At 43.1% G+C, this 21,832-nt stretch overlaps 1 non-coding gene across 1 annotated transcript; it reads left to right on the forward strand.

The window, feature by feature from the left end:
- The first annotated feature begins 15,787 nt into the window (after positions 1–15,787).
- Positions 15,788–15,859, forward strand: trnah-gug (transfer RNA histidin (anticodon GUG)). Its single transcript has one exon. It is a non-coding gene; the product is annotated as a tRNA-His (tRNA).
- The last annotated feature ends 5,973 nt before the right edge of the window (positions 15,860–21,832 follow it).

The raw sequence follows: 21,832 nt of genomic DNA on the forward strand, positions 1-21,832 counted from the left end.
TTACTCGATCGTTAACCGTCCCCACTGCCTCGGCCACACCCCTCCTTTGTTCTCCTGAGCCTTCCGGATATCACTCGCTCAAGCCGCGCGGGGCAACAAGCAAGGAATCAGGGACTGCCGAATTCGGCAGGGTGCACCTTCTCCGATGTCCTTCCTCAGCACCCCTACGCGGCCGGAGTGTTGATCGGACGAGCCCCCAAGTTTGTGAGAAACGAAAATCGCTTCTCAATAATCGCTCTAGACAAATTCAGGAAAACAAAGTTTCATTAGCAAGTCTGCAGTGTTGGGCACCCTTCTGAGAAAAAGGCGCCCCGAGGCTAACAATGTTTCTGATTAAATACAGGACAAGTCCCTCCCCTCTATAGCTCTAAAGAGTCATGAGGTTCACATTCTAAACAGTCAGTATTTTTCCATCCCTTATCACAAAGTCTGCAGCAGACGTTTCCCGAGTTGTTTTTCTAACCTGTGGTCTTATCAGTCAAGGACTTGTTTTTCTACTCTGTCTATGTGAGTGGTCTTATCAATCCGTAGCAGCAGATGTCTCGTCCTTTATTATAGAGAAGCATGTTTTACCCTACCCCTATGGCTCTATTCCCCTTAGACTTTGGGGTCATGCACATCTCAATTGTTTGTACCGAAATCGTCTCTCACACACAGATACCAGTGATTAATGCCAAAGCCCTGTTGCTTGTGGAGAGGGTGATGTTTGACTTTCTTGTACAGCTGCAGTTTGAGTGGTGAAGGTGCTCCGACAATGTGGTTGGGTAAGTGGCATTGAGATTATTCATTCAGCCACAGTGATGGTTTGAAAATAATGTCCAAATCAACAACAGTTTGTATTTTTATTATCATGCTTATAATTTCACAAAAATACTATTGAGAACTTTAGACATAAGGCCAGAAATGGAGATATTAGGTCAGATGACCAAATTGCCAAAAAGCAGGTTTTGAGGGATGTCTTAAAGGTGGAAAGCAGACTTGTGATGTTTTGGCTGCGAATTTCAGACCATGCTGCTTCAGCAACTGTAGAAACAGCCACACAGGTGAAGTAATGAATTCACAAATAGTTGGGAGTCTCGAAGAAAATGGGTTGTCGAGGTCTCAAAGTGTGTGTGGTGCAGGGAGCTAGGGATTATCACAGCCAGGAATTAAATCAAGTGTGAAAATTTTAAATTGAGGGATATTGGCCAGGGGCTGGCAGGTGAGACTAGATTGGGTTAGGGTATCTGGTCGGCATGGACGGGTTGGACCGAAGGCCCTGTTTCCTTGCTGTACATCTCTATGGCTGTATGCTGTTGATTATAATTAGGAGCCTTTTGATGAATCAACAAGCAGAGATTTAGACTTTCTTGAGATTAGACGGAGGTTGAATGTGGGAAGCTGGGCCTGAGTGTGTTTGGAAAATGAAGTCTGGAGATAACACAAAGTGGATGAAAGTGTATGAGCTGAGACAAGGGTGTAATCAGCTAGAAATAGTGGTCTTGGAGTGGGACTGAGTTATCACACTCACCTCACCTCTGGGATTCAGCTGGTTGCCAGGTTGTGAATCAGGGCGGTAACACAATCGGGTGCTGAGTGGCCCTGGTGGAGCCTAAAATGAGTGTCACTCAGCTGGCTGTTGTTGAGCAGCTGCTGCTTGGTAGCCCTGTTGATGACATCTTCCATCACTTTACTGCTGATCGAGTGTGGACTGATGGATGGAAATTGCTTGGGTTGGCTTAAAATGCCCGAGCTTCTGCAATAACATCATTCTGCCTGTGGAGATTTCCATCTCTGCCCCTGTCGCTCGAACCCTCTATCAAATGCTTCCCCTTGTCTTCTCCCTCTCCCTCTCCCTCTCTGTCCTATATGCTGCCACCTGCTGCTCCGGTTGCTCACTATTGGTTCCATTCTTTTCTTAACTACATCATCAATCGTAGCTACCATCATTTTTGCCTTCTGTTTTTGTCTCTCATCCTCTCTCTTTGCAAACACTTTCTGGGCCTCTCTTAACAATTCATCTAATGGTGTTTCACTCCTCCCTTCTATCTTCAGTATCTTTCTCTGTGTCTGGCAATGCATTTGTCACAAAATATATTTTCAAAAGTCCCTGTGCCACTGGGTCCTCAGGGTTCATTCCAGAATATTTCCGCATTGAGTCTCTTAATCTTTGCAAGAAAGCTGGGGGTGTCTCATCTTTCTCCTCTTTAACTTCAAAGGCTTTAGTCAAATTCTGCAACTTCGGAACTGCCTCTCTTATTCCTTTTAGAATCAAGTCTTTCAATTCCATCATTTCTTCCCTATGCTCCGAGTTTTGATTTTACCACTGTGTGTCTCTGAGGGGAACCTCCGTCTCTCCCTGTCCAGTATGGTACGGGGGGCGGGAGTGCAAACAGGCAAAAGGATCCCAGGGACTGGGGGAGGGGGGTGCAGAGGGGGAATCATTTGTCTTTACTACCATCATTCCCAAACTTCCCTTCCAACAGGATGCATAGTCCACCTCTTCTTCACTAAAAGTTTGTTTTTTATTCACATGCAAATGTAAATATTGACATACCCAATCCTCATCCGAATCATACTTTGGCCAGAAGACAGCTGGATGAAGGATTGGTTCTTTGGTCCATACTAAACAACAATATTTAATCATTTTCTTTTTATCTTTTTCCCTTGTACAAGTGTCACTTGTCCATTCCCTCAACATCCTCCCCAACGGACTTTCAGGAGGAATGTTACCAGGGACTTTTTCTTTCTTTACTCCGTGACAGTTCGACTGACTCTGCCTACCCCCCTCCCCCCCATTTCTCGGGGCCCTCACCAGTCCCTCAGCGATTAAATATCCCCTTTCCCGGCCACCAAGTTAATACTTAAAAGTCAGTTTTCTGACGTTGGTCTGTGCACAGAGTTGCCTGCCCCCTTTTTTTCTATACTTTTTATTGACCTTCTTTCACTGTCTGATTCAGATGCCTCTCTTGTGGGATTCGTACCAGTCGCCCAAGGGAGCGGACAAAACCTGGACAAAAAACAGCTCCTCATGTGAATGGGAGGCATCTTCCCAGTGTCCAGGGCCAGCAACTCCCCCCGGCGATGGAAGAATATCCCGGACGATCCCCCAATTGTATGAAACTATGCCCACTCACTTCAATAATTTCAGTGCGAGACAAGATCTGAAGCAATCAGTATGTTTATTACACGCTTGCAAGCGTGGTTCCTGAAATCGACTCGCAGAGTTTAGCAAGTACATAGGATTCACTACTCCAAACCCGGTACCCATTACTATTGTTTCTCTCTTGCCTTATCCGGCCTTGGGCATAACAAAGTACAGGTTTGACTTGGCCTTTTCACCACATCTTGGCTGTAGTCAACTGTTAGGTATGTCCTCCTTCACTGCGATCTATTTCCCCCACTTGTGACATTTCCTCCGTTTCCCCAACCATATTGAACCTTACTACCTTTTAATTAGGGTTTTTTATTTTTTTATTTTTGCAGAAATGGGAAACAAATGCTTATAACTACTGCTTGTACAAGCATTTCTAGCTTAACCGACATCCTCACAGCACCTTATCTATTTGTCTGTACCATCTACCATTGTCTGCAGACACCTTTCATTCTTGTATGCACATTTTAGCTAATATGAAAACAATTATATATTTCCTTCACATTCTTGTTGACTCAGCTCTTGGTTGAAACAATTGGACACTGGTGTGAGTTCATTTACATTGCATAAGTAATTATGACTGCAGAAGTAATAATTTACTTCACCTGTAACCCAGAGTTGGTAGTGCAGTGAACAAAGAAGAACAAAGAATACAGAAAATGTGCAGCCCAGGAACAGGCCCTTTGGACAGCCGAACCTGAGCCGATCCAAATCAACTATCTAAACATGTCGCCCAATTTCTAAGCATCCGGATCCCTCTGCTTCTCACTTACTCATGCATCGGTCCAGGCGCACCTGAAATGAATCTACCATGCCTGCCTCTACTACCTCTGCTGGCAACGCATTCCAGCACCTACCACCTCTGTGTAAAATACTTTCCATGTCTATCTCCCTTAAACGTTTCACCTCTCTCATTGAACGCGTGATCTCTCATTATTGAATCCCTCATCTTGGGAAAAAGCTTATCTCTATCCACCCTGTCTGTACCCTTCATGATGTTGTAGACCTCAATCAGGTCCCCTCAATCTCGTTTTTTCTAATGAAAGCAGAAGTAACCTACTCAACCTCTCTTCAGAGCTTGCATCTTCCATACCAGGCAGCATCTGCGTAAACCTTCTCCGCATTCTTTCCTAAACGTTCCATAATTTTGATAATTTGGCGACCAGAACTGTACAGAGTATTCTAAACGCGGCCGAAACAAACTCTTGTACAATTTTAGCAGGGCTTGCCTGCTCTTATAGTCAATGCCCTATCCGGTGAAGGCAAGCATGCCATATGCCTTCTTGACCACTCCATCCACCTGTGCAGTCAACTGCAGGGTACAAAGGACCTGAACTCCCAGATCTCTCTTCTCATAAAGTTTACCCAAGGCTGTTCCGTTTAATGTATACTTGGCTCTGGAATTAGACTTCCCCAAATCATCACCACACATTTGCTTGAATGGAACACCATTTGCCACTTCTCCGCTCAACTCTTCTGTCTATCTATATTCCACTTCATTCTTTGACTGTCCCCTATGTTTTCTGGCTACTCCACCAATCTTTGTGTCATCTGCAAATGTAGTGGCGAGATACTGGGCTACCAACCCTTGGAGATTGGAACATGGCAGTTGTTCATCCCATGCAGCAAGGAACCATGTTTGGATGCTTGTTCCCAGTCAAGTACCACTGTTTCCTGATGTAGATCAACAATTCAAACTTTGTTATCAGGAGTCATGATTTAGAAGTTTACTGACGATACATAGTCGAGTAGTTGACTATGATGACTAATGTCAGGGACCGCAGGGATGTATCCATCAGGTGGAAAGGAAAAATGGCGAATGGAATTGAATCCAGACTAATAAGTGGTAGTGAATTTGGGGAGTTGTAACAATAACAGTGAGGATTCTGAGTGGTGTACATGAACAAAGAGATCTTGGAGTGGACATTCACAGATCCCTGAAGATTGTTCGACAGGTAGATCAGTTGTTCGAGAGGTTTTTGGATATTTTCTGTTGTTGACCACAGACTGTGGATGATATTCGATCTTTAGTAACCGCCAGTTTAGGAAACACCTAAAGGAATGAGCACAAGTCTGGTCCATGCAATAATCTACATTTTTAAAAATTGAAAGTTGAAAGATACAGGTCTGAAGTATAAATCTTTGCCCATCAAACTACTTCACCACTCAATGAATTTACCACTGATTCCTCTCCAGGTAATGCTGGTATGTGCCTCAGAGGGTAATTTACAAATGGTGGAGGTTCAGTGCATCTTCAAACTTGTCCTTATAGTCAGTACAATTTTTGAGCTTTGAAGGTTCTGTCAACAAAGCCTGGATGACTTACTCCAGTGAATCTTCTATGTGGTGCACTCTGCTGCAATTGTGCCTTAGCAGTTAAAGGAATAAATATTCAGGTGTTGAACAATATACAGTTAAGTGACTGCATTGTCGTGGAGGGTGCCCAGTTCCTTCAGTGGCATTGAAGCTGCACCCACCGCGGCAAATGGAGAGAGTTCTGTTAAACATCTAATTTGTGCGTTGCAGACGATGTAGGCTTCACGGAGACAAGAGTTGAGTTAATAATCAAACAAAGTGTTTGGCGTCAACTTCTTTATATGGGCAGTCAGGTTCCATTTTTCCTAAATGCTAGCTCCCAGGACGATTACACGGAGTAATTCAGTTACATTGAAGCCATTGAATGTCAATCGAATATGATTAGACTCTCATTTGTCAGAGTTATCTTCGCTGCATTTGGTCCTTCTGTGGGTCAATCCGATTCTAATCGCTTTCTGATTTCAAGTTCCAATTCCCGTCTGCGCCTGAAATTTCAACCCGTTTCCTCACCGAAATTTCTCCACCTGTCTTAATAATATGTAAGGACGCTGTAAGGGACAGCGCAGACTTACTAACATGTTGCTAACTCTGTATACAGTAGAACTTCGTGGAATTATTGGTTAGGCTGGGATTATTCTCCTTGAAACAAAGGAGGAGGAGGGGAACTTTATAATCACATAATAACATTTATAAACGTTCAATATTCGTGGGATCTTGACAGGGTAGATACGGGCAGGTGGCTTGCCCCGTGCTCTGAGGAGAGCACCAGAGGACATAATCTCAGAATTAGATATTGCCCATTTAATTCAGAAATGAGGAGTAATTTCTTTGCTCAGGGGCCAAACAATCTGTGGCATTTTCCAGTACCCGCTGTTGAGACTGTGTGGTTGGGTATTTTCAAACTGTGCCAGATAGTTAATCAGAAAGATGATGAAAAATTATCGAGCTAAGTGAGCTGAAAGGAATTCAAGATTATCAGATCGACTATGTTAAAAATCACACAACACCAGGTTATAGTCCAACAGATTTAATTGGAAGCACACTAGCTTTCGGAGCATCACTCCTTCATCAGGTAATAGTCAGGTGACTATCAGGTGTTGTGTAATTTTTAACTTTGAACACCCCAGTCCAACACCGGCATCTCCAAAACAGATCAACCATGAGTTCGTTGAATGGTTGAGCAGACTCCTTGGGCTGAATAGCATACTTCCATTTGGTTTAACATTTCGTCTAACGCCTTATTTTATTCATGAGTTCAGAATTATTAGGGGATGTGATGAAGTGACAGAAAAGGTTTATTAAACAGATCAGACAGATCAGGAACAAGGCTCATAAACTCAGGAAGAAGAAATATGCTGTGACCTGGGGGCAACAACTGACACTGGGCACAGCACAGGTGGCTGTGTACAGAAGCTGCGATTGCTGAAGGAAGTTGCTAGATCTTATACAGTTGGAAAGTCAGTGATCACGCTGGATGATGGATTGTTGTATGATTCATACACAGCAGCAATTTGTGAAAGAAAGAATTTTTTTCCATTGGAGTAATTTTCTGCGGTTCCAATTCCGAGTGACTGTTTGAAATAATGATAGATCTTTGTGAGAAGTGTTAGATTAAAATACTCATGAACAACCCCAATGGATAAACTTGTGCTCCCAGTCTCTTGTTATTTTTTTCTCTTTCTTTTGATGTAAATTCATAGAAAGACAAGATGGAATGTAGGGCGGAAAGAAAAATGCGTTCCTTCTCATTCCACCAATTTCATCTACAATTGAATAGAATGACTGCTCTCACTCTTCATTTCGACTTTAATGTGGTGTCGATTATTTGTGAGTCTCACGTGCAGTGAAGGGCAAGAACAAGATTCTAGATCCAGTGTATACCAGCGTGTGAGGTGCAAAGAAAAACTGCCAGAGTGGTGTGTAAAGTTAACAACCAGAGTGTGACTCGAACCAGTGAATGTGGAGCACAGCGATATAATAACCCACCACCATCATTTCTCGGTCTCCTCAGCACATTTTGTAGAGGGATGACATGTGACCTCATCAGGTGACATGTGGTGAACGTCATGGATGAGAAAGTTCCAGAGCGGAATCGAATCCACACCATTGTGTTTCTGCTTTCACTTGAATTATAATTAGAGGAAATTCCAATAAATAGCCATGCTGGTCAGAATGAATAGCGATACATTCTGAGTCATAACTGAGTCAGAATGAAACAGGACAAAATTTACCGTCATATTTACACCTACCTTTTACACATAATTTCTTCAGTCACTTTCTCTCTCACGTGAAGAAGCCATGGTGAGGAAAATAAAGGCGACGTTGTCGCTCAATGGCCTTTCTCATATGGCTAAACCTGAATTGGATTAAATCGCAAGACATGCTGATTTGTTCGTTTCATTTTAATTTTGCTGAAACCTCACAATGTTCATTGTAATAATCAGAAGTGAATTAGATATATCTCATTGGAACGATTAATGTTGTATTCAAATTTGCTCTGACTTTATTTCAGCTTACTGCTTAGAAAAACAGAGGGTTAAATTGCAAAATAAAACCCACCAGTTTCGTTGCTCGTTGTTTTGGCCGATTTCACTGAGTATTAAATGGACCAAACATCATGGTGTTTGTTCTCACATCTTCAACGCATGTGATGAAAGCAGGAAGTCGATCTCCAAGCAATTGGTAACTTCCCATTCATTATGTAATATATTCTTCTTCACAATAAATAAAAATCCACTCAGTTCCATTTACAATGCTTTAGGTGGAATATTATGCCAAATCTTTCAAAATGCAGAGTTTTGGACCCGAATCTTATTCAGCTGCACACATTAAAGAAATTTCTTTACATTTAAAGTCAACTAACTTAGACATTGTTTCCCCGCAACTTCCGACCGACTACACGCCACCTCTGCACCTTAACCTAGCCACACGCTGTCTCTCTCCTTGTGAAATACATTCCTTGTATGTCACCAAATGTCCAAATATTTTGAAAAAAACAGATTCTCGGAGTGACAGCGATTCTGTTCTCATCATTGCTTTGTCCTTCAAAGGGTTTATCAAAGTTATTGAATGCCTGACATCTAGATGTTTACTTACTTGAAAGAAAGAATTTTCCACCTATTTACTCTGTCCAAACATTTCATAACCTGAAAACCCCCATTAAGTCTTCCTTGGTTCAGGGATAACTGTTCTCAATTTTCAAAAAAGACAAGTGAATAAAATCTCATCCTCAGTACACCCCCATCAGCATCTTATCTAATGGCTTTACACCTCAGTAAACACCGTCATTAACAATTCATAGAATCACAAAATTCTACAGTGCAGAAAGAGCATTTCAGTCAATTTAGCCAGTGTTGACTCTCTGAAGAGCATCTCAACCAAACCTAGCTCCCCTCCCTATTTCCTTATATTTCACCTGAAGAAGGGGAATCCCTCCCCCTTATGATTTCAAATAAACCTATTGGAGTATAACCTGACGTCCTGTGACTGCTGACCTTATCCCCGCGTTACCCATGGTTAATTCACCTAACTTACTTAATTCAATCCCTGGACACGAGAGGGCAATTTAACTTTGCCAATCAACCTTACCCTCCCTCTGAACAGCAGTGCGAATTACTGAGACAATGTTCCATTATACTGAGCAAATGCTGTATCATTTTTTAATGGTTTTATACCCTGGTAACAGCATCATCAAAACAAATGAACCCAAATTCACTGTATCGAAACGCCACTCTGTCCTTTACAATTTAATTCGTGATGCGGGAAATGTTTCTGCACTCATACTTGAATGCGTTTATGTTGTTTCTTCCTCAGCTTCCTGCTTCTAGTAAACACTTCAATCCGGAACAAGTCTGTCAAATGCTTTTCATTCCAACACAGTCACAAGGTGAAGTTTGCAGAAGTCACGTGTTTGGCCGTTCACTGACACTCTGCCTCCCTGAGAGTTGCAGTCCTTCCCCACCTTTATTCAGGCAGCACTGTCCTTCGTGTGATATGCCTCATCGAGAATGGAAGGACAGGTATCAATACCCGCACTTGGGAATGGAGCGACAGTTTTAAAACGTTTACATTGCCCCCAGCGGAGAAGTGAGCCCTGTGACAGGCGAGGACACTAACCATTATACGACCGAGGACAAGAGTGTCAAAGGAGGCCCTTCAACTAAATGTGGCCACACATGTCAAAAACAACTGCCTAATGAACTGAATCCCATTTCAGAATGGTTACCCCACAGCCTTATATGTCTTGGCATCAAAAGTTCACATCTGAATATTTATTCAGGTTATGAAGCTTTCTGCCGCTCTGAAAAATGCAGACAGTGTTTTCCAAATTCCAACCACCCACTAGCTGATAAAGCTTTTTCGCACATCTTCTCAAACGTTTCTGTCTTTCTCCTTAAGTCTCTGGCCCCTGCTGATCGATCCCTCCATCAATGGGAAACTCGTTTATTCAACCCTGTCCGTGCCCTAACTCAATCATGTCTTGTACACATCTCCTTTGCACTGCAACAAACACTCCGCTCTGTCCTGTCTTTCTTCAGAACTGAAACTCTTCAACCCAAACAGTATCCGGTAAATATCTCCTGCAATTTTCTCAGTGTGGTCACATCCCTGCTATAATGTGACTTGCAAAACTGCACACAACACTCTTGCTTGAGCCTAATGAGCATTTGTTTTAAAATTTCTGGATTTGTATGAGGGCGATTTTAGCTAAGCAGCATTTATTACCCATTCCTAATTGCCCAGGGGACAGTTGAGACTCAACTACATTGCTATGGGTCTGAAGTCACATGCAGCCCAGGCCATGTAAGGATAGCAAATTCCATCCCGCAATGACATCAGTGAAACATTTGTTTTTCAACAATTGTCAATGGATCTATAGTAGTCATTAGATTCTTCCTTGCAGATTATTTTTTAATCCACATTTGACAATTATGGCATGATGGGATTCAAGCCCGAGTACCCAGACTATTACCTCAGTCTCTGGATTATCAGTCCTATGAAATTATCACAAGACCAACGCAGAAAGCCATAAAAGCTGATCTTTAACAATAAAATGTCTTTTCACCAAAACTGCCCTGGTATTTTCCATGAGCCTGACGCTACAATTGTCTCTGGTCAGTAAAAGCTGCTACATGGGGATTGATTTCACAACCCCGGTATCCAAATGGATCGATTTGTTTGAAGGTCCCGATGGTAGTATTGGGGCACGTTCACCCAACAACAGTGACCGCAGCAGCAGCACAGACAGAACAGTATGAATGTGAAAGAGAGTGATAGATTGTGCATTGCCACAGAGAAATGGGAGGAGGGATGGAAAGGAGGTTTAATGATCGTGGGAAGGAGAGAAATCTCCGACAACGGGTATGTTTGAATCCAGATATATGAAACGCAAAGATGTGAGAGAGCGGAATTTGAAGGTAAAACAATTAATTTCTTAGCATGTGTCACAAAAAGGACAACGGAGAGAAAACTTAGTGCCGTGATTTGGTTTCAAATCGAGGTTGCTGTGGTCACAATGCAAAATACCGACAACCACGATCACAGTAACCACAGAACAGGATGCTTGCAAGCAGCAATGAGTATACTAGCAGAGGAAATGTTCGGAAGAACAGCAAATGTACAATATCGGTACCCAGCGAACAGTGACAGACATGTGGGAACTGAGAATGAGCTGAATCTTTCAGTTCGATGTCCTCAGAGGCTGTGGAGATCCCTTGAATGAGAAAGTTGAAAACTGAGATTGATCGATTTCGACTAAACATCAAAGACCCGGGAGACAGGACAGGATATTGTTGAAATGTTTGCTTCAATAGCATTTTAGCTTAACATCGGCACAGCCGCCCAGATCCAACTGGAAATGGGGATGGGAATGAGTGCGCAGAGTTACTCTCTGGCTCCAGTGATGCAATAGGTGAGTGCCTTGTCCTTCTGTGATGGTACAGAGACGCAAGAAATTCCTCGGTTGAGTGTGCTCCTGCTCAAGGGAATGGTTGTCCCCGTTTATACTACCATAGCGATTTCCGGTGCATCTTTCTAAGACAGCTGAGTGGCACAAGTGGAGCGTGATGAGCCCTTAACTTTGCAGTGGTGGGTTTAAAAGATGATTTTGCTATTTGGATCTGTGTTTCCGACACTGGCGGTGGCAGCTACATTTGCTTGCATTAGCTCAGTATCAGTTTCTTCCACACAGTCAAGGCTTCAACCTGGAGAAGGTGGTGTTGGGGTGATATTTTAAACTAGTCATCCTTGGCGACTGGAACACGAATAAAGTGATGTTTACGTTCGACGAATAAAACCTGAAATGCAAGCCTGACCTCAGGAACAGAGATCATGATTTTAATTTCCTGCAATCTCATTCATTCATGTCCCTTATGCAGGGGATTCAACCATCTTCACCCAGTCCGGTCTACGAGAGACTCCAGGACCAGAAAAAAAAACATGAGCTGACCCTTAATTCAGGAATCCCCATCATGTGGGGAAGCAGGCTTGTCGGCCCTTCCAGTTCACACGGTACATCGGAAGCGCATCCCACCAGACCCCAGGGTATTCCCTGCCCCATAAACCTGCATTTCCCATTGTTTATCCCTGTAACAGTCACATCTTTGGTCAGAGGGAGAAATAAAAACGCAAACACACAGAGAATGTGCAGACTGCCCACAGACAGACACCCGAGGCTGGGATCTCACCCAGGTTGGTGGTGTAGCCAGACAGCAACGAACGAGGGGCGAAAAATAAGTGTTGTCCTGACCAGTGATACTCACACCCTGTGGGTGAATAAGGAAGAATGAAAACACATTAACAACATGTAAAACGGGATTTGTACCTGTGTGGACACAATGTGAAAAGATCGTTCACCCTGTGTAGAAAAAAGGACACTGATACCGCAGAGAAAGCAGGGCAATGTGGGAACTGCTGGAAGGGATTCAATTAACCACAGAAATGGAAACTCATTTAATCAGTAACACTGGGGAGAGGACGTTCACCAGTCCCGTGTGTGGGAAGGGATGATTGATCAAAACAACCTCCGAGACTCCAGCAGGATTATATATCCCATCAGGTGTTCGATTATGCTGTCAGTGCTGCTGTTAATCCCAACCAGATATTTGCTCCATAGCGTCAATCATAGAGTCATACAGCATGAAGGCATACAGGCCCGTCAGTGCAACCAATCCATGCTGAACATACTGCCAAACTAATCTACTCCCATCTGCCTCCTCCTGTACCCGTTGAGTGGTTATAATGCCCTTGTAGTTTTATTACTGTGTTGTTTATCCAAAAAAAACAGGTAATATTTTGAGGACAAAGAGTTAAGGTCCTGGCATGACAGATGGTGGAGTTTGAATTCAATAAGCACCTGGAATTGAAGAATCTCGTGATGACCTAAATCAGTTGTATGGAAAGTCCCATCTGATTCACTCATGCCAGTTCGGGAAGCAAATTGTCATATTCAGCTGCTCTGTCCCACAGGAGACTCCAGATGGATAATACCGCGGTTGACTCTTAAATGTCCTCTGGGAAATAACTGATGTACTAGGCATGAATACATTTATTTTAAAAATCCCACTTTCCCATTCATATTTGGAATCAATTGTCCATTAAATGTTGCAAACACACACTCATCCATCACTTCCTCAGCAAGTTAATTGCACATGTAAAACACCTTCCTTAAAAAAAGCCTCACATGACTTTTTTTAAAAAAACTCTGTCTTTTCATCTTAAACATATGCCCTCTCACCTTGAAATCCCCATCCTGAGAAAAGGCAGCTATCGTTAACTCTAACTTGCCTCTCAATAATTCATAAAATTCTGTCAGGTTGTTGTGGTTCTGTTCGCCGAGCTGGAAATTTTTGTTGCAAACGTTTCGTCCCCTGTCTAGGTGACATCCTCAATGCTTGGGAGCCTCCTGTGAAGCGCTTATGTGGTGTTTTCTCCGGCATTTATAGTGGCCTGTCCCTGCCGCTTCCGGTTGTCAGTTTCAGCTGTCCGCTGTAGTGGCCTGTATATTGGGTCCAGGTCGATGTGTTTGTTGATGGAGTTTGTGGATGCTTCTAGGAATTCCCTGGCTGTTCTTTGTTTGGCTTGCCCTATAATGGTAGTGTTGTCCCAGTCGAATTCATGTTGTTTGTCGTCTGCGTGTGTGGCTACTAAGGATAGCTGGTCGTGTCGTTTCGTGGCTCGTTGATGTTCATGGATGCGGATCGTTAGCTGTCTTCCTGTTTGTCATATATAGTGTTTTGTGCAGTCCTTGCATGGGATTTTGTACACTACATTAGTTTTGCTCATGCTGGGTATCAGGTCCTTCGTTCTGGTGAGTTGTTGTCTGAGAGTGGCTGTTGGTTTGTGTGCTGTTATAAGTCCTAGTGGTCGCAGTAGTCTGGCTGTCAGTTCTGAAATGCTCCTGATGTATGGTAGTGTGGCTAGTCCTTTGGCTTGCTGCATGTCCTCGTTCCGTGGCCTTTCTCTTAGGCATCTGTTGATGAAATTGCGCGGGTATCCGTTTTTGGCGAATACCTTGTACATGTGTTCCTCTTCCTCTTTTTGCAGTTCTGGTGTGCTGCAGTGTGCCGGACTGACAACCGGAAGTGGCAGAGAAAGGCGACTATAAATGCCGTAGGAAACACCACAGAAGTGCTTCAAAGGGGGCTCCCAAGCACTGAGGATGTCACCTAGACAGGGGACGAAACGTCTGCAACAAACATTTCCAGCTCGGCGAACAGAACCACAACAACGAGCATCCGAGCTACAAATCTTCTCCCAAATTCTGTCAAATCTTCTCCCCTAACCTAGAGTGAAAACAGTCTCAACTAGGAGACAGTGAGAACTGCAGATGAGAGATCAGAATCCAGAGTGCTGTGCTGGGACGCACAACAGGTCATGCAGCATTTGAGGAGCGGGAGAATCGACATTTCGGGGAAGAGCCTGATGAAGAACACTTGCGCAAAAATATTATTCTCCTGCTCCTGGGATGTTGCCTTACCTGTTGTGGTTTTCCAGCACTCCGATCTCGAAGCTGAAAATAGTCTCAGCCTATCCAGCCTTTCATTACAACTCAAACCTTCCACACACAGCAACATGCGTGCATACTTTTTTGAACCTGCTCCAGCTGAATAATATCATTCCTACAACTGGGCGACCGGAATTGGACATAATACTGCAGAAGAGGCCTCATCAATGTCCTGCAAAGCTTCAACATAACGTCCCGACTCCTATACACGAAGGACTGAACAATGAAGGGAAGTATGTTAAATGCCTTTGAACCACCTTATCTGTAGGTGATCAAAACTACAAGGAATTATGCACCTGCACCCCGAGCTTCCGTGTTCTCCAACACTACGCAACTTGTTGTTGTACCAAAATGCAATACCTTCCATTTATCCAGATTGAACTCCATGTTACATTTTTCAGTCCAACGACTCATTGGATTAAGATCCTTTTGAAACTTCGATAATCTTCCTCACTGTCTACAATTCTGGCGTCGCCTGCAAACCGACAAAGCATGCCTGCAGTGAGTTACACTGTTTTCTCATATAGATCAATGATTCATATTTACTTGTAGTGGCCGTGATTCAGCAGTGTGCAGATCATACAACAGTTAGTAATGCAATTAACAATGAGGAAGAAAGCCGGACACTGCAGGGAGATATTAAACAATTGGAAATGAAAATGGTGAAAGCAATTCATTCCAGGCAAGTTGGTGATAGTGAAGCAAGTTCAAACTTCAAACCAGCCGCCCACGCTCCAATTGTGGCACTCGGCTGTCTCAGTAAGCTGCACTGTAGATTGCTATAAACGGGAAAATAATTTCCCTTCTGTCCCGCCTTTGGCCAGGGGAACTCCCAACCTCGGAATTACTTGCGCCTCCAAACCGTCATAGAAATACCGTGCATTCAACGGTTGTGTCACTGGAGTCCTCGAGTATCTGTGCGACCTCATTCCCATCCCGACTTCCAGTTGGATCTTCGCGACTGCGCCACTCAATTCCTCAGATTCTGGGGCTGGGAATTGGGACTATGTGCCTTGTGTGTGTGTGTCGGGGGGAACCTGGTAAAGTAGCCGATGTTAAACTGCATTACTATTGAAGCATACATTCCAACAACACCTGCACTGTCCCCGGAGTTTTTGATGTTTTCGAGAAATCTATTTATCTCAGCCTAAAGCATATAAATAGTGGAATCACCACAGCCACTGGGGGAACCGATATTAAACGGTCAGCCCATTCTGAGTTCCCACATTTCTGCCACTGTTCGCTCATCACTGATATTGTTCATTTGTTGCGCTGCCTAACTTTCCTATGACACTGTACTTATTGTGCGCTGTTCGCGTGAGCGTCTGTGGGACGCCGTGATCGTATAGTGGTTAGTACTCTGCGTTGTGGCCGCAGCAACCTCGGTTCGAATCCGAGTCACGGCAGTAATCGCTCTAAGTTTCTTAGTTTTTGTGAAACACAAAGGAATCAGTTGCTTTAACATGGCAATTTCCTCCAAGGTGATGATCTTTTCCCTTCAAATTCTGCTTGCTTACATCTCTGTGTTTCATATGTCAAAATTCAAATCCACCCGTTCTCAGAGATTTCTCTCCCTCCTTCGATCACTAACCGAACTTTCCGTCCCACACCCCCATTTCATTAATTTAGAGATGCCAGTGTTCGACTATGGTGTACAAAGTTAAAAATCACACAACATCAGGTTAGAGTCTAACAGGTTTAACTGGGCACTAGTTTTGGGAGCGCTGTTCTTTCATCATGTGGTTGTGGAGTCATTTCCTATTTCATTAAGGGACTGCAGAATCTTACACTGACTCTCACATTGATACTCTTCACTCTGTGCTGCTGCGGTCACTGTTGCTGGGTGAACGTGCCCCAACCCCACCATAGGGACCTGCAGACCAGTTGCTTCATTTGCTTACCGCTGTTGTGAGGCCAACCCTCAGGTAGCAGCTTTTACTGATATGGACTTGCGATTATTGGGAGTCAAGCTCAGGAAAATGACACAGGACAATATCGAGGAAAAGTGACTTCATTGAGAAAGATTAGTTTCACGGGTTTTCTGCAATGGCTGAGCAGTATTACCACTGGACTGTTAATTCAGACAATAAGCAAACGAACCAGGGACCCGGGTTTGACTCCACGTGTTAGAATTGAGATTCAATAAATAGCTGGAATTACGAATCTAATAACACCTATACATCCATGGTCAAGTGTTGAAAAAACAAAACCATCGGGTTCACTGACGTCCTTTGAGGAAGGAACCTGCCATTCTTACCTGGTCGGGCCTCAATGTGACGCCAGACTCACTGCAATACGGTTGAGTGTCAACTGCCCGCTGTGCAATTAGGGGTCACAATCAATACTGCCGAGCCAGCGACGCCCTCATACTGTAACAGAATAGAAGAAAAAAATTAATTCGGCTATAGCTAGATTACTTTGTGCAGTTCTGCAATTCACAGTATAGTAATGATGTGATCGCACTGGGAACGTTGCAGGAGAGATTCAATGGGATATTGTCTGGGCTGAAGAGTTTCAGTTATGAGGAGAGATTGGAAGACTGGGGTTGTTTGTCGCTGAGCAGAGGAGATTGGAGAAGATATGACTGAGATGTACAAAATAATGAGGGATATGGATAAGATAGACTGAAAAAAGCGTTTGTTATTGATGGAGGGATCGAACACTGGGGCCAAGAGATTTCGGGAAAAGGCAGAAAGTTTTGAGTAGATGTGCGGAAAGGGTCAGAGAGGTGGAAACCCTTCCAACCTGAAAAAATTGAGATGTTAATTTGTGATGCCAAAACGTATAAGACTATAGGCTAAACAATGAAAAACTTGATTCAGGTCGTTAGCAGTTGTGTTGGACAAGTGCAGCCACAATAGGCTGAAGGGCTTCCTTCGATGTTTTTGTCCTCCACAGTATCGTGGTTAGTGTCCCCTCCTGTCACAGGGTTCAATTCTCCGCTGGGGGCATCGTGAAAGTTTTAAACCTGTAGCTCTGTTCCCCAGTGAAGGTTATTAATGCCTGGCCTTCCATTCTCGATTGGATATGTCACAGGAAGGACAGTGCTGTCTGAATCAGCTGGGGAAGGACTGCAGCTCCTGGGGCAGAGAGCGTCAGTGAAAGTGCAAGCACGTAATTTCTGTAAACTGCACAATGTGTTTGTGTTGCAATGAAAACCATTATATAGAGTTGTTCCTGACTGATATGTTTACTTAAAGCAGGAATCTGAGTAAGAAAAAAGAGTAACCTCACTCAGATCCGAGTGCAAAAACATTTCCGGCAGCACTAATGAGGATGTACAGCGTAGAACCGCGTTTGGATGCATTGAATTCGGGTTTACGGGGGCAGCTTGCTTTCACTAGGCGGAATTACCAGTGTGTAAAGCCATTACACATGATACAGATAGTGTTCAATGTGATGGTACATTTGCTCAGTGGGTCGCACTGCTGTTAAGTCTATAGGTTAGGTGGATTGGCAATGCTAAATTGCGCTGATGTGTCCAGGGAGTGAATTCAGTAAGTTAAGTGAATTAGCCATGGGTAACGCAGTGATAAGGTCAGCAGTCACACGATGCCAGGTTTTATTGCAGCAGGTTTATTTAAAATCACAAGCCAGAGGCCTGCAGTGATAGAGAGGGGAGCTAGTTCTGGTTGAGATGCTGTTCAGAGTGTCCCTGCAGACTCGATTGGCTGAACTGTACTTTCTGCCTTGTAGAGAATCTGTGATTCTATCAGAGAGGACACTGCCAGATTTTACTGGGGAGCTAAGGCATTAGAGATGATGCTGACGGCGTTTAGTGGGGATGGCATTTTAGTTATTTGTGTTTTGGAAAACTTGAAACTGAACCAAGGAAAACCGAATGCAAGTTTTCCAGGGTATGTGAGGTTTGGAGAGAGTAAATAGGTGGTAAATTCACTGTTACAAGTTCGTATATTTCTGAACGTCAGGCTTTCAAAACCATCGATGTGGGACAAAGAAATGATGAGAGCAGAATTTCTGTCACTCAGAGAATCCGTTTCCAAAATATTTGGAAAGGCACATTTAGAGACACACAAGCAGTGAGTTTTTCCAGGAGAGAGACAACCTGTGGCTGGGTAAAAGTGTAAAAGTGGGATGTGGGAGTGGAAGGTGCGAGGAAACAATGTCTAATTTGGACGACTTCAGATATAAAGAAATATCGCACACCTATGCAGCTGAGTAAGATTCAGCAAAAAAAATACCTCAGAGTTTTGAAAGATTTCTATTAATATTTCACATGAAGCATTACAAATGGAACTGAGCAGATTTTGTATATTGTCAAGGAAAGAAATTCCATAATGAATAGGAAGTGACCCGTCTCTTAGAGATCGATTTCGTGTTTTAATCCCATGGTTTAAAGGTGGGATGACAATCGCCATGATGTTGGGTTCATTTGATACCCACTGAAATCTGCCAACGTAATTGAGCATCAAAACTGGCATCTTGTTTTGTAATTTAACCTTCTGTTTTCTCATCAGTATTTTCTTTAAGCTGGAATGAATTCGGAGCAAAATTCAATACAACATTAAACATTTCAATCATGTAAATGCAATTCACTTCCGATCATTCCAATGAACAAAGTGAAGTTGCAGCAAAATTAATAATATGAAACGAACAACACCGCATTTCCGGGAATTTTACCCACTTGAGGTTCATCCATTTGAGAAAGTCCATCGATCTAAAACATCACCTTCACTTCTCCCTCCGTATATACTTCTTCACGTGAGAGAGAAACTGTCTGAAGAAATTATTCGTCAAGACTCAGTGTATGAATGTGACGGGAATTACATGTTTGCTGGTTCATTCTGAGACAGTACCGACTCGGAATAAATCAAGGACAGGGTATTCCTTCCAAGGACGAGGTCAATTCCTTGGATTTTGCTGATATTATTATTCCGATGAAAGAAGAAACATAATGGTGTGAATTCGATTCTGCTCAGGGAATTTCCTCTCCCCGAGGTGCACCATATGTAATCTTGATGTGGTTATATGTGAGCCCCTTTTCCATGGACTTAAGTGGCCCAGAGTTTAACGCGTCAGGTTGCTCTTTCATTGTGCATGTGTGGATTTGAATCCTACTCTGGCTGTTACTTCTATCAAACGCAGCTGTGGATTCCCTTTGTACCTCGAATCTTTAGGATACACTGGATGGAGAATCTTGCTCTTGTCCTTCATTGCATTGGAGATTTGTGATAAATTGATACCTCATCAAAGTCGAAATAAAGCAATTTGATTCTGTTGTTAGTTAAATTGGGATAATGAAAAGGAGTGCAAACGTTTCTTTCCTCCTTTCATTCCATCTTGACTTTCTATGAATTTACTTCGAATGAAAGTGAAACAAATAAGGAGAGATTGGGTGCAATAGTTTATCCAGTGGGATTGTGAATTTGAATGTAACATTCCACACAACTTTCTGATCAGTATTTCAAACTGTCAATTGGAATTTGAACCACAGAAAACTTTTCCAATGAAACAAAACTTTCATTCTTTCACAACCTTTTGCTGTGTGAATCATACCGCGATCCATCAACCAGCATGACGCCAAGTTGGCAACAATATTAGATCCACCAATTTTCTTTAGCAAACACAACTTCTGCACATACCCATCTGCGGTGTGCCCAGTGCCATTTGTTGTCTCCAGGCCACAGGACATTTCTTGTTCATGAGCTTATGAGCCTAGTTCATAATCTGTATGATCAGTTTGGAAACATTTTCTATCACTTCATCCCATCCCCTTAGAATTTTAAATTTATCAATAAAGTAAGGAGTAGGACCACATGATTTAAGATTGGAAGTAGGCCATTCAGCCCATCGAGTCAACTCCACCATTCAATGAACTCATGGCTGATCTGATAATCCTCAACTCCATTCTCCTGCATTACCTCGACAAAGCTTCATCGTCTTTCTCGCTAAATATCTGTCTGGCACAGTTTGAAAATACACAGCAACTCAGCCTCAACAACAGTTTTGGTAAGGAGTTCCACGGATTCACTGGCCCCTGAGCAAAGAAATTACTCCCCATTTCTGAATTAAATTGGCAATACCTAATTCTGAGTTTATGTCCTCTGGTGCTCCCCTCATACCAGAGTAAACCACCTACCAGTAACTACCCTGTCAAGTTCCCATGAATATTGAACGTGTATAAATGTTATTACGTGTTTATAGAGCTGCACTCAGCGTCCTTTGTTTCAAGGAGAATAATCCCAGCCTAACCAATCATCCCACAAAGCTCCATTTTCTCCTCTGTTGACAACATGTTCATTAATCTCTGCTGTCCCCTGCAGCGTCCTTACATATTATTACGGCACGTGGAGACATTTATGCAAAGAATCCATTGAAATTTCAAGCACAGACGGGAATTGAAACTTGAAATCAGACAGCGACTGGAATCAGATTGGCCCACACAAGGACGAAATAGAATAATGATAACTCTGACAAATGAGGATCTAATCATATCCCACTGACATTCAATGGCTTTACTGTAACCAAATTATCCAGTGTAATAGTCCACAAAACTAGTATTAAAAAAATAAACAGATAGAAACTGGCTATATAAACAATTGGACAACAAAAACATGTCCTTTGGTAGACATTTTTTGATTATAAACTCAGCTTGTGTCTCCGTGAATCTTAAATCGTTTGCAAGCCACAAATGAGACGTGGAACATAACTCTCTCCATTTGCCTCGATAGGTGTAACTTCAGTAACACTTAAGGAACTGGACACGGTCCACGACAATGCAGTCACTTGATTGTACCCTCGTCAATACCTGCATTATTCATTCTCTTCACCGCTTAGGCACACTTGCAACAGGGTGCACCAACTACAGGATGCACTGGAGTAAGTCATGTGGGCATATTTGACAGAACCTTCAAAGCTCAATAGCTGTACTGACCAAAAGGACAAGATTGGAGGTTGCAACGAAACACCACCATTTTCAAGTTCCCCTCCAAGGCCCATAGCACTCTGATCTGGAAAGGAACCAGTGATAAACTCATTGGTGAAACAGAATTGATGGGCAAAGTTGCATACTTCTGCTTTCCATGTTTTATCTTACAATTAAAAAGAAATGTTTATGTGGTGACTTGACTTGTGCTCAGTCCTTTAGCTGTTCCCTAAACTGGTAATTGCAAAATTGGCCAACAATAGAAAATATCCGAAAACGCTCCCAATCAACTGATTCCCCTCAAGATTAGAGTGGTGTTGGAGAAGCACAGCAGGTCTGGCAGCATCTGATGAGCACGAATAATGAACATTTCAGGCAAAAGCCCTTCATCAGGAATGGGACTGGGAGCATATTGGTTGGAGAGATAAATGGGAGTGGGGCGGGGCTGGGGAGAAGGTAGCTGCGAGTGCAGTAAGTGGATGGAGGTGGAGGG

This window comes from Chiloscyllium plagiosum, unplaced genomic scaffold, assembly GCF_037043375.1.
Source record: "Chiloscyllium plagiosum isolate Xiang-an unplaced genomic scaffold, Cpla_swu_hap1 HiC_scaffold_39, whole genome shotgun sequence".
NCBI classification, from domain to species: Eukaryota; Metazoa; Chordata; class Chondrichthyes; order Orectolobiformes; family Hemiscylliidae; genus Chiloscyllium; species Chiloscyllium plagiosum.